Raw genomic sequence first — 11691 nt, forward strand, 5'->3', positions numbered from 1 at the left:
TACTCTCTTCTTATCAGCTTTAACAAAAGAACCCTTCACCATCTCAATCTTGCAACAGGTAGGAATGTCGGTTGGAGCAAAAACATTAAAATTGACCTCTTCATCTTGCACTCGCAACTTTAACTCCCCCTTTTGAACATCTATTAATGCTCGCCCCGTGGCTAAGAATGGTCTTCCCAAAATAATAGGAATAGTTGAATCTTCCTCCATATCAAGAATTAGGAAATCAGCAGGGAAGATAAACTTACCAACCTTCACCAGTACATCTTCAATTATCCCACGAGGATGAGTCAAAGAACGATCCGCCAGTTGTAAAGTCACTGTTGTGGGCTTTGCTTTTCCCAATCCTAGCCTTTTGAAGACAGACAAGGGCATTAGATTAATGCTTGCTCCCAGATCACATAGAGCTTTAGTTTCCACCGAACCCCCTATAGAGCATGGAATATTGAAACTACCCGGATCTTTAAGCTTGGGCGGTAGTTTCTTCTGCAAAATTGCACTGCACTCCTCAGTGAGTGCCACTGTCTCGAATTCTTCCAACTTCCTTTTCTTAGCTAAAATTTCTTTCATGAACTTCAGGTAAGTTGGCATTTGCTCCAAGGCCTCCGCAAATGGAATGTTAATGTGCAGTTTCCTGAATATTTCAAGAAATTTTGAAAACTGCTTGTCGAGGTTGTTCTTGCGGAGTCTTTGAGGGTAAGGAATTTTAATATGGTGATCTATGCTGATTGGAGGTGAAGCTTCTTTCGGTGCAAGACCCTCAGTAGTGTTCTTTTCCTTTGGTGCCTGTGTCTGTGCCTGTTGATCCTGAACCCCATCTTCAACTGGTTGCTTGCCACTAGGTCCCTTATAACTCTTTCCACTCCTCAAGGAAATTGCTTTACATTGCTCTTTTCCTTTTGCCTCACTAGTGCTAGGTGAATTTCCTTGAGCTTGTTTTGCCACTTGAGTAGCCAATTGTTCCATCTGAGTTTCTAGAGTTTTAATAGAGGCTTTAGTCTCCATCATGAATTGGAGCAATAAGTCAGCTTGGATATTTAAGCCTCCACTAGGACTTTGTTGTTGCAGTTGTTGTTGGTTTTGTTGGGGCTGATTTCTCTACTGGTAGAACCCCTGTTGGTTGTGCCCATAATTATTGTTTTGAGAATAGTTCCCTATGGCTTATGCTTGATCCAATGGTAAACTATTCACATCCACCGGGCATGTGTCATATGTGTGAGGACCCCCACATAGCTCACAAGTAACTTGAGCCTGTTTCACCTGGGCAGTCATCAACTTCGTTAGGGCCTCCACTTGGGCTATCAACTTGGTGATGGCGTCTACCTCGTGCATACCAGCAACTTTCTTCATTTGGCTTCTTTCAGTTGGCCATTGTTGGTTATTCATGGCCATTTCTTCGAGCAAATCATAAGCCTCGTTTACACATTTTCTCATAAATGCCCCACCAGCTGCGGCGTCTATAATTGTTCTGGTATTACCAATCTGCCCATTGTAGAAATTATGAACCAACATCCACTTTTCAATCCCATGATGTGGACATTTTCTGATGAGATCCTTGAACCTCTCCCAAGCCTCATAGAGAGATTCATTGTCCAGTTGACAAAAATTATTAATTTCACCTCGCAGCTTGGCAGCTTTTGCTGGAGGAAAAAACTTGGACAAGAACTTTGTCGCCAAATCAGTCCGTGTTGCAATAGAGTTCGGTGGCAAGGAGATCAGCCAACTCTTAGCTCGCTCTCTCAGGGAGAATGGGAAAAGTCTCAAGCGGATTGCATCATCACTGACTCCATTGACTTTGAAAGTCTAACATAACTCCATGATGTTTAACAAGTGCAGATTGGGGTCGTCAGAGGGGAGTCCACCGAACTGAACTGAAGATTGCACCATTTGGAGTATGGCAGACTTTATTTCAAAGTTATTGGCATCTACGGCGGGTGGTCTTATACAAGACTGAACCCCCGTCAAAGTTGGAAGAATGTAGTCCTTCAGACTACGACCATTTGCTGGATCTTCAATGGCACCACCATTATTACCGTTGTTGCCTCCATTGTTACTACCATTGGCATTATCAGCCATGATTTCTTCTATTTCAGCAGTTGCTGAAACTCTTTCTTGCCTCTTTTTTCTTCTGTTTCTTCTACAGGTCTTCTCAATTTCAAGATCAACCGGCAATATGACACCTTGTCCTTGACGTCGCATACACCTTTAATTCCTGAAATATACAATCTAAAAGAAACAGATTAGCAATAAGCAGAAAGAATTAACCAAAGTAGAATTTAATCTAATTTTTGTAATATCAATTTTTAAACAATTCCCCGGCAACGGCGCCAAAAACCTGTTAAGAAAATTATGAACAATACGCAAGTGCACGTAATCAAGTAGTAAACTCACGCAGGTGAGGTCAAACCACAGGGAATTGAACTGAATACTACTAAATTAGACTTATGATTCTATTTGGTAGATAAATAATTTTGATAGATTTTGATATAAAGAAAAATAAGAAAATTAAAGAAAGCAATAAAGGTGTTTAATCAAGGATGAGAAATTAGGGAAAAGAATCCTGTTGATTTAATTACCCAATTGTTAATGGTAATTACTATTCTCTTTCTTAATGTGAATGACCGATTATAAAAATTAACCTAACTCTTTTCAGATCTTTTAGGTCCTAAATCACATGTTATCTAATCATCTCTGAGATAGATTAACATATAATCAGCAATAGGCAATAATCTAAATGTCACAAAGGCTATGTAAATACTTTCGTTTCACATCAAAACCTAGTTTATCCAATTTTAGCATTCTCAATTCTCACTTTTCAGATTTTGAGTTGGGATCATAGAACATGTAGAAGGTGATCAATCTTAAACATGTAATTAAACACAAATATACATAAATTCACAATCAAGAAAGGAGAAATAGCAATTATCATTAACCAAAAGTAATTTCAATCAACATTCATCATCTCCCTAAATAGGAGTTTAGTTCATAAAATCCATAATAACATCCATAATCAAATCTAAAACAGAAATTAACATAGAAATCAAGAGTTTAAGAAAGAACTAGTTGGTGATTGCATTCCGGATCGCCACCACTGCTTCCTCTGCCTCCTTCTTTCACTTTTGGATCCAATTTCTGCGTCCCTTTCTTCTAAAACACGAGCCCCTTAAATAAAAATTAGGGTTGCTACCTTTGAAAAAGTCAAAAATTGCCCAAAAATCTCATTTTTTGCCCCTAGTCGCGACCATAGGCAAAATACAAAAAAATATGCTCGCTGCCTGGCTCTTAGTCGCGACCATGAAAAAGGGTCGCGACCATGGGAAGTGGTGGTCGCGACTACTGAAGAAAAATTTGACAACTTCAGCATCTTTCAGTAAAATGTGCATAACTTTCACATACAAACTCCAAATGAGTTTATTCAAGATGCGTTGGAAAGAAGAAAAAGAAATCTAAAATTTTTATGCTTTGACTTTTTCCAAAATCTGATCAGAACATAGTCAAATTTAAGCTTGAAGTTTGAGCTTTATTTTTTTGCAGAATTTTCTCTATTCTATAGATTGTTATTTTTCGAAATTTGATCAATTTATACATTCCAAGTGTGAAACCTGAAACCAAAGAAAACAAGCATAATTCTATTCCAACTATAATTATAAAGAAGTAAAACAACTATAAAAAGTGACCCAAAACATAGGCCAAAAATAGCCTAACAAACGTGTGAGTGAGGATAAAGCACGCTGGAAAGACACATGCTACATTGCAGGACTAATGTCGATCCAAGAATCAATTAAGAATAGTGTATGGCACACGATATCAGTTTGAGAATGTATTAGTAGTCTATAGTGAAGAATGGTATGATTGGAAATGTATCAGAATGTTTAGTTATTAGTAAGTGAAATTAGAGTGTTGGTGGCCAGCAAGGTTATATTAGTCTAAGAAGACTCCCAACTAGAATAGGAAAACATAACTATGGGTCTTAAAGTAAAATTACTGAGGACTACCGAATTGTATGACCCCACTGGGATAATAGTGGATAAGAGGCACTAGATCAACTATTAATATAGACAACATGTAAAACAAGATAAAATGTTGAAATGAATATTAAGGAGACGGTTAAACTTCATGAAGTTACAAAGTTAACTGTACTAGGTCATGATGTTGGGTTTTATGCCCTAAATAAAACTCACTTCATATAATCAGATTTACTTATTAATAAAGATCATAAATAACATTTAATGTTGCATGGTTCACATGATTTATTTCATGATTATTTACATAATGTATGAATTCTATTTAAGCCCAGAACATATCAATTTGTTAATGATTATAGTGTTGTCAATACAGTGGAATATAATCTTAATTATATGTTCGAAAGTCTATTCCCTGATTTGTTAGTACACTGGATTTAGACTAACATGATAATCAGCGATAGGTATTCTTACACCTTGGATAAGTGTTATGTCCTTTCCAGGACATTAGCAAAGTTTACCAGCATCGGATGTATGGAGTATACATCGGAAGGGACCGATATTGTACTTTGATTAGATATATTAAAACTCACCGTAATATCTATTCAATTCAATATCACCTGTTGATCCTAGATCAAATTATCTTAATCCTGATATGATTAGGTTCAATCTCAAGAGTGTTATTCGTGTTCTTTGATTTGTTAGTTAAGCCTACTTTTGTGTCAGGGTGATACGTACATTTTGGGAACACGGTAGTGCAATTGATGTTAGTTTTTATGCCCTAAATAAAACTCCATTTCAATGTAATCTATTTTATTCAACATCAATAAAGAAACATAAGTATTTTTCATTCATTTGTGTATGTTTTGGTTCACTTTATCAATTGCTTGTTTATTTGATTTATAAATTCATCTTAAACCCTTTTCACATACTTGATCCTGTTTATTGTGTTGTCATCACATTAGAAAGTAAACATGACTATGTGAATAAAGTTTCCTAGATTTATCAGACACAGGGTTTTACTGGTATGATAATCTACAACAAGATTTTACTTTCATTTGGAGAAATGCTATGTTCTTTCCAGAACATTGGTTAAAGTAAAGCTCAAGTTGGATGCATGGAGTATGCATCGGAAGGGACCGATATTGAACTTTGACTTAGATTTAATTAAACTTACCGTAAAATCTATTCAAGTCAATATGGCCAAGTTGATCCTAGATCAAATGTTCTTAATCTTGTTATGATTAGGCTCAATCTTGAAAGGCTATTCGTGTTCTTTGATTTGTTAGTTAAGCCTACTTTTAGGTCAGGGTGATACGTACATTTTGGGAACACGATAGTGCAATTGAGTGGGAGCGCTAGCATAAAAATGGAATATATAGCTTCTATCTAGCGAATAGCAAGCAAAGGATGATCTCCTTCGAGCTTGAACAAACGAACATAAATGGTGGAGTACTCATTTCACATAAGCTGAAATATCATTTATACGGGGTCAAGTGTTTTAAGGATAAAATACATAGTAGGGTGTTACGGTAATCTAATCCCTTTACAGTGTAGATCATTCATACAGAGGATCATTGATCACATAAGGATTATAACAATGGATAACTAATGATGTGTCTATATGGTGGAACATATAGAGCATTTTATATAATGAGAGTGCAATTCTAAGTTCTATGCGTGGATTCAACGAAGAATTAATAAGTTAGTGAATTTTAGTGCTAAATTCTTGATCTACTTATTGGAAGCTCGGTTATATAGACCCATGGTCCCCGCACTAGTTGAGATAATATTGTTTGTAAGACTCATGTAATTGGTTTTGATTAAGCAATTATAATTCTCAAATTAGACTATGTCTATTTGTGAAATTTTCACTAAGTAAGGGCGAAATTGTGAAGAAAGAGTTGTTAGGGGCATATTTGTTAAATATGATACTTTGTATGGTTCAATTAATAAATATGATAAATGACAATATTATTTAATAATTATTTATAGTTATTAAATAGTTAGAATTGGCATTTAAATGGTTGAATTAGAAAATTGGCATTTTTGAGAAAATCAGATACAAAAGTGTTCAAATTACAAAATTGCAAAAAGCAAGGCCCAAACCCAATAAGCCATGGCCGGCCACTTTTGTATGCATTTTAAACTGATATTTTCATTATTTTAATGCCAAATAATTCAAACCTAACCCTAGTGGAATACTATAAATAGGTAGTGAAGGCTTCAGAAAAATTACACTTCTGAATGAGAAAACAAACCTGAGCCTTTCTCTCTCTACCTTGGCCGCCACCCTCTCTCTCTCTCTCTCTCTCTCTCTCTCTCTCTCTCTCTCTCTCTCTCTCTCTCTCTCTCTCTCTCTCTCTCTCTCTCTCTCTCTCTCTCTCTCTCTCTTCTTCCTTGATAATTTTGAAACTCTTAGTGATTAGAGTAGTGCCCGCACACAGCAAGCAATACCTCAATCATAGTGAGGAAGCTCGTGAAGAATGATAATCAGCAAAGGAGTTTCAGCATCAAAGTTTCAGAGAAAGAGATCTAGGTTCAGATCTTGATAATACTCTACTACAGAAAGGATACAAGGGTTAGAGATCTGAACGAAAGGAGTCATTTAATTCCGCTGCACCCAATGTAAGGTTTCTTAAACTTTATACGTGTTTATTTCATCGTTTTAGAAAGTTCATATTTAGGGTGTTAATAAACATGCTTGTGAGTAGATCTAAGATCCTGGTAAAATAATTTCCAACAACTGGCCTCAGAGCCATGGTAATTGATTTACTTGCAAGAAATTTGGACTTTAAAACGATTGTTTGATGTTTTTGGATGGTATCATGTTGTATTGAGTGTTATTTGATGATTGATTGATGTTTGTGAATTTTCGTGAAAAATAATTGAATATCTGTTTCTGGAATTATTTTTATTGGATAGTAAGGAAAAAATTAAGCAAGTTACTTTTTTACAGAACTCAATTTCGATTTAATTTGAATTAGTTATGATTTGTTGAAGATTCGAAAAAATTGAGGTTGTGCTGAAACCCACCTGCGCGCGCAGAAATGATGCACGACATGATTCCGCCGAGCAAACTCGGCCCAGCACCTAGCATACGCGCGCGGACGGGTATGCACTGCATCCCGTCCGTACAGCTTGCAATTTTTTTCGTTTTTCTTCGTTTTGTCGTGCTTTTTCATGGAATTAACTTCCGATTTTTTGTGTGGTTCTGTATTTATACTATTACTATTCCTAATTCAACTCTAATTATCATAATGAATTAATTTAATATTTTTCAAATTTAATTGATGATATTAGTGTAATTTGAATTTAAAAATAGTTAGTATCTATCTTTTTTTTGCTTAATAATCTATCTTATTTTTAAATTTGATTATATCTTATCTTATTTTTACATTTAAGGTGAGATTTTAAATATTTTAAATTAATTTTTTTTTAAATAATTTGACCTTATTTAAATTTAAAATAAGATAACTATAATCATGTAATTTTAAAAAGATGTAAGATATTTTGCTAACTTTTAAATTTTGTTATTTTATTTATTTAAATTACATTTAAAATCTGAAAAAAGATATTCATTTATCTTTTTTAATTTTTATTTATAAAATAACATTTAATTTTTAAAAGTAGTTAGCAAATTTTGAAATGATATTTAGGTTGGTTGAAACCTAATTTTTCAAAATTGTAGGTTTAATTTTAAATTTAATTTTTTTTTTAAATTTCGAAATTTTTTTTTCAAATTTTATAAAATTTCGAAAATATTTTTTTTAATTAAGTATTTATTTCGAAATTAATTATTTAATTTAAAATTAAATAAAGCCTACATCCAACTATCCAGCTAACCTTGTTGCAGGAGTATGTGTTTTAGCTTATGTGTAAGTTTTCAAAACCTATTATTGCTTGATTGCAAATAGCCATGGTTAACTTGTTGACAGATCCAATGATCTGATTTTAACTCATGGCTCCCTTGGTCAAGATAATAATTTGTAACAGGTATATTTACAATCTTCTTTCATATGTATATGACCTAGCAACATGATAGGACCCTTCTAAAGTGTGCCTGTGTGAGCCTATGTGTTTAATTTCATTATAGATGCATATAGGTTAATGTTACTAAATAAAATATCATAGTTCTTGATAGATTTTATTTAGGCCCATTTAGTTTTTGGGCTTATTCAATTAATAACAGTTGTTCATTTTAAGGTTAAATTCCTCTCTTTTGGGCCTTGTGTGAGAGTTGGGAGCCATAGTAGTGGGTACGACATACTGAACCCGGTACCCACTCACATAAACCACCCCAATTGTGAAAGCCCATTTGCCTGATTTGAATAACTGTACTAGGTTAATTACACTAGTTTAACCTAATAAAATTGATTAGCAACATAATTAATTTCATTTATTTTGAAATTAATTTAAGAAAACCATAGTTTAAAGAATTTTATATTCTAAGCTAAACTATATGTTGGGTTTTATGCCCTAAATAAAACTCATTTCAATATAATCAGATTTACTTATTAATATAGATCAGAAATAACATTTAATGTTGCATGGTTCACATGATTTATTTCATGATTATATGTACATAATGTATAAATTCATCTGAAACCCTTTTCACATACTTGATCCTGTTTATTGTGCCGTCAACACATTGGAAAGTAAACATGACTATGTGAATAAAGTTTCCTAGATTTATCAGACACAGGGTTTTACTGATATGATAATCTACAACAAGAGTTTACTTGTATTTGGAGAAATACTATGTTCTTTCCAGAACATTGGTTAAAGTAAAGCTCAGGTTGGATGCATGGAGTATGCATCGGAAGGGACCGATATTGAACTTTGACTTAGATTTAATTAAACTTACCGTAAAATCTATTCAAGTCAATATCGCCTAGTTGATCCTAGATCAAATGATCTTAATCCTGTTATGATTAGGCTCAATCTTGAAAGGCTATTCGTGTTCTTTGATTTGTTAGTTAAGCCTACTTTTAGGTCAGGGTGATACGTACATTTTGGGAACACGGTAGTGCAATTGAGTGGGAACGCTATCATAAACATGGAATCTATAGCTTCTATCTGGCGAATAGGAAGCAAAGGATGATCTCCTTCGAGCTTGACCAAACGAAAATAAATGGTGGAGATCTCATTTCACATAAGCTGAAATATCATTTATACGGGGTCAAGTGTTTTAAGGATAAAATACATAGTAGGGTGTTACGGTAATTTAATCCCTTTACTGTGTAGATCATTCATATAGAGGATAATTGATCACATTAGGATTATAACAATGGATAACTAATGATGTGTCTATATGGTGGAACATATAGAGCATTCTATATACTGAGAGTGCAATTCTAAGTTCTATGCGTGGATTCAACGAAGAATTAATAAGTTAGTGAATTTTAGTGCTAAATTCTTGATCTACTTATTGGAAGCTCGGTCATATAGACCCATGGTCCCCCCACTAGTTGAGATAATATTGCTTGTAAGACTCATGTAATTGGTTTTGATTAATCAATTATAATTCTCAAATTAGACTATGTCTATTTGTGAATTTTTCACTAAGTAAGGGCGAAATTGTAAAGAAAGAGTTTATAGGGGCATATTTGTTAATTATGATACTTTGTATGGTTCAATTAATAAATATGATAAATGACAATATTATTTAATAATTATTTATAGTTATTAAATAGTTAGAATTGGCATTTAAATGGTTGAATTAGGAAATTGGCATTTTTGAGAAAATCAGATACAAAAGGTGTTAAAATTGTAAAATTGCAAAAAGCAAGGCCCAATCCACTAAGTGTATGGCCGGCCACCTATTGTAGGTTTTTAAGTTGATTTTTTCATTATTTTAATGCCATATAATTCAAATCTAACCCTAGTGGAATGCTATAAATAGATAGTGAAGGCTTCAGGAAAAATAGACTTCTGAATCAGAAAAAACTGAGCCTTCTCTCTCCCTATCTTTAGCTGCCACTTCTTCTTTCTCTTCCTTTGAATTTCGAACTACCTTAGTGTATGAGTAGTGCCCACACACATCAAGTGATACCTCAATCATAGTGAGGAAGATCGTGAAGAAAGATCATCAGCAAAGGAGTTTCATCATCAAAGATTCAGAGAAAGAGATTCAGGTTCAGATATTGATAATGCTCTGCTACAGAAAGGAATCAAGGGCTAGATATCTGAACGGAAGGAGTCATATTATTTCGCTGCACCCAATGTAAGGTTTCCTAAACTTTATATGTGTTTATTTCATCGTTTTAGAAAGTTCTTATTTAGGATGTTAATAAACATACTTGTGAGTAGATCTAAGATCCTGGTAAAATAATTTCCAACACTATATGTATTTTCTTGTATTTAATTAAATATAGAATTATAACCATCTAGATTCTTTGTGAAGCTTAATTTAAATTTTTCATTAAATATTCCTATTTAAGTTGATATTTAGTTATCTACAACTAACCAACTTAAATCTGAATATCTTTTGGATTTAAAATTTCAAAATTAAGTTGAGGAATTTTAGGCATTGGTTATTAAGATTCTTTAGATATTTTTTAAGTTAATATCTTTTCGAATATTAACTTAAAATGAAATATTTTAGATATTTTTTAGATTAATATCTTTTCGAATATTAACTTAAAATGGAATATCTTCAAATTAAGTGGTTACAACTTAATTTTAATTTAATTAAATCTGATTTGAAAGATATTTAAGTTGATTTTTTATATTCTTCTAAAACAACTTAAACAAGATATTTTCAAATTTGTTCCATTTATTATTCGAATTTATTTTTCGAATTTAATTAATAATTAAAAATTAATTAAAGTTGATTTTTTATTTAAACCAACTTTGATTTGTAATTTTTCATTATTATATTATGGAACTTGTTCGATATTTATTTGAATTTATTTTTCAAATTAAATAATAATTGAAAATTAATTAAAGTTGATTTTTTATTTAAACCAACTTTAATTTGTAATTTTTTATTATTATAATATCGAATAATATGATTATACAAAATACATATTTTTTTAAATAATGAGCTTTTAATCAAAAGATATTCGATCTCCATTGTTGGTCTTACAATAGTTAAATTTTTTCAATATAACCTCGAGACGCTAGACTTCGTCCCCCTATGGATGGTTATTTGTTGAACACTTTTAACACCGTAAGATTTCATTTGATAAGTGTTTTGTGAGTTTTCGTCTCTATTAGACTCTCCCCTACGGTGACTACTTAGAGATAATATCATAAAACATGAAACAATGGTGGAAGCTCATAAAATGAGAATAACCTTGACTCTCGCCTACCGGGACAACGTTGGATTCTCATTTTGATCGAATAAAAGGTTGCTAAAATGGTTTTATTTTAGATGAGCTGACAACTCTATTCAACTAATGTTATCTTTGAGTCTCTCCTACCAGGACACTGTATTTCATTATGTTGGAAACCTTAGAAAATAAACTGTGTTAGATTTAGTATTTTTATAACATATGTGATTATTTGTTATTTTCTGAACTTGTGTATGAATTTTGAACCAAAACCTTACTTCTGTTTTATTGATGTGTTGTAGTGTCTATAATCCTCTTCCCATTCCACTCCTAGTTAATATCTTAGCAATTGAACTTGAAGTTATAAACTCCTTGTCAGAGTAATACTTCACATATGCTCATGATGGAATTTAAATTCCAGAAAGCAGGTAAGCTGGGAATTGTTCACTCTG

General features: G+C 32.8%; 1 non-coding gene across 1 annotated transcript; it reads left to right on the forward strand.

Annotated features, from left to right (window-relative positions):
- The first annotated feature begins 1522 nt into the window (after positions 1–1522).
- On the forward strand, positions 1523–1629 carry LOC115721641 (small nucleolar RNA R71). Its single transcript, XR_004012648.1, has one exon. It is a non-coding gene; the product is annotated as a small nucleolar RNA R71 (small nucleolar RNA).
- Positions 1630–11691: the final 10062 nt, after the last annotated feature.

The sequence above is a fragment of the Cannabis sativa genome, chromosome 2 (genome assembly GCF_029168945.1).
Source record: "Cannabis sativa cultivar Pink pepper isolate KNU-18-1 chromosome 2, ASM2916894v1, whole genome shotgun sequence".
Lineage (NCBI taxonomy): Eukaryota > Viridiplantae > Streptophyta > Magnoliopsida > Rosales > Cannabaceae > Cannabis > Cannabis sativa.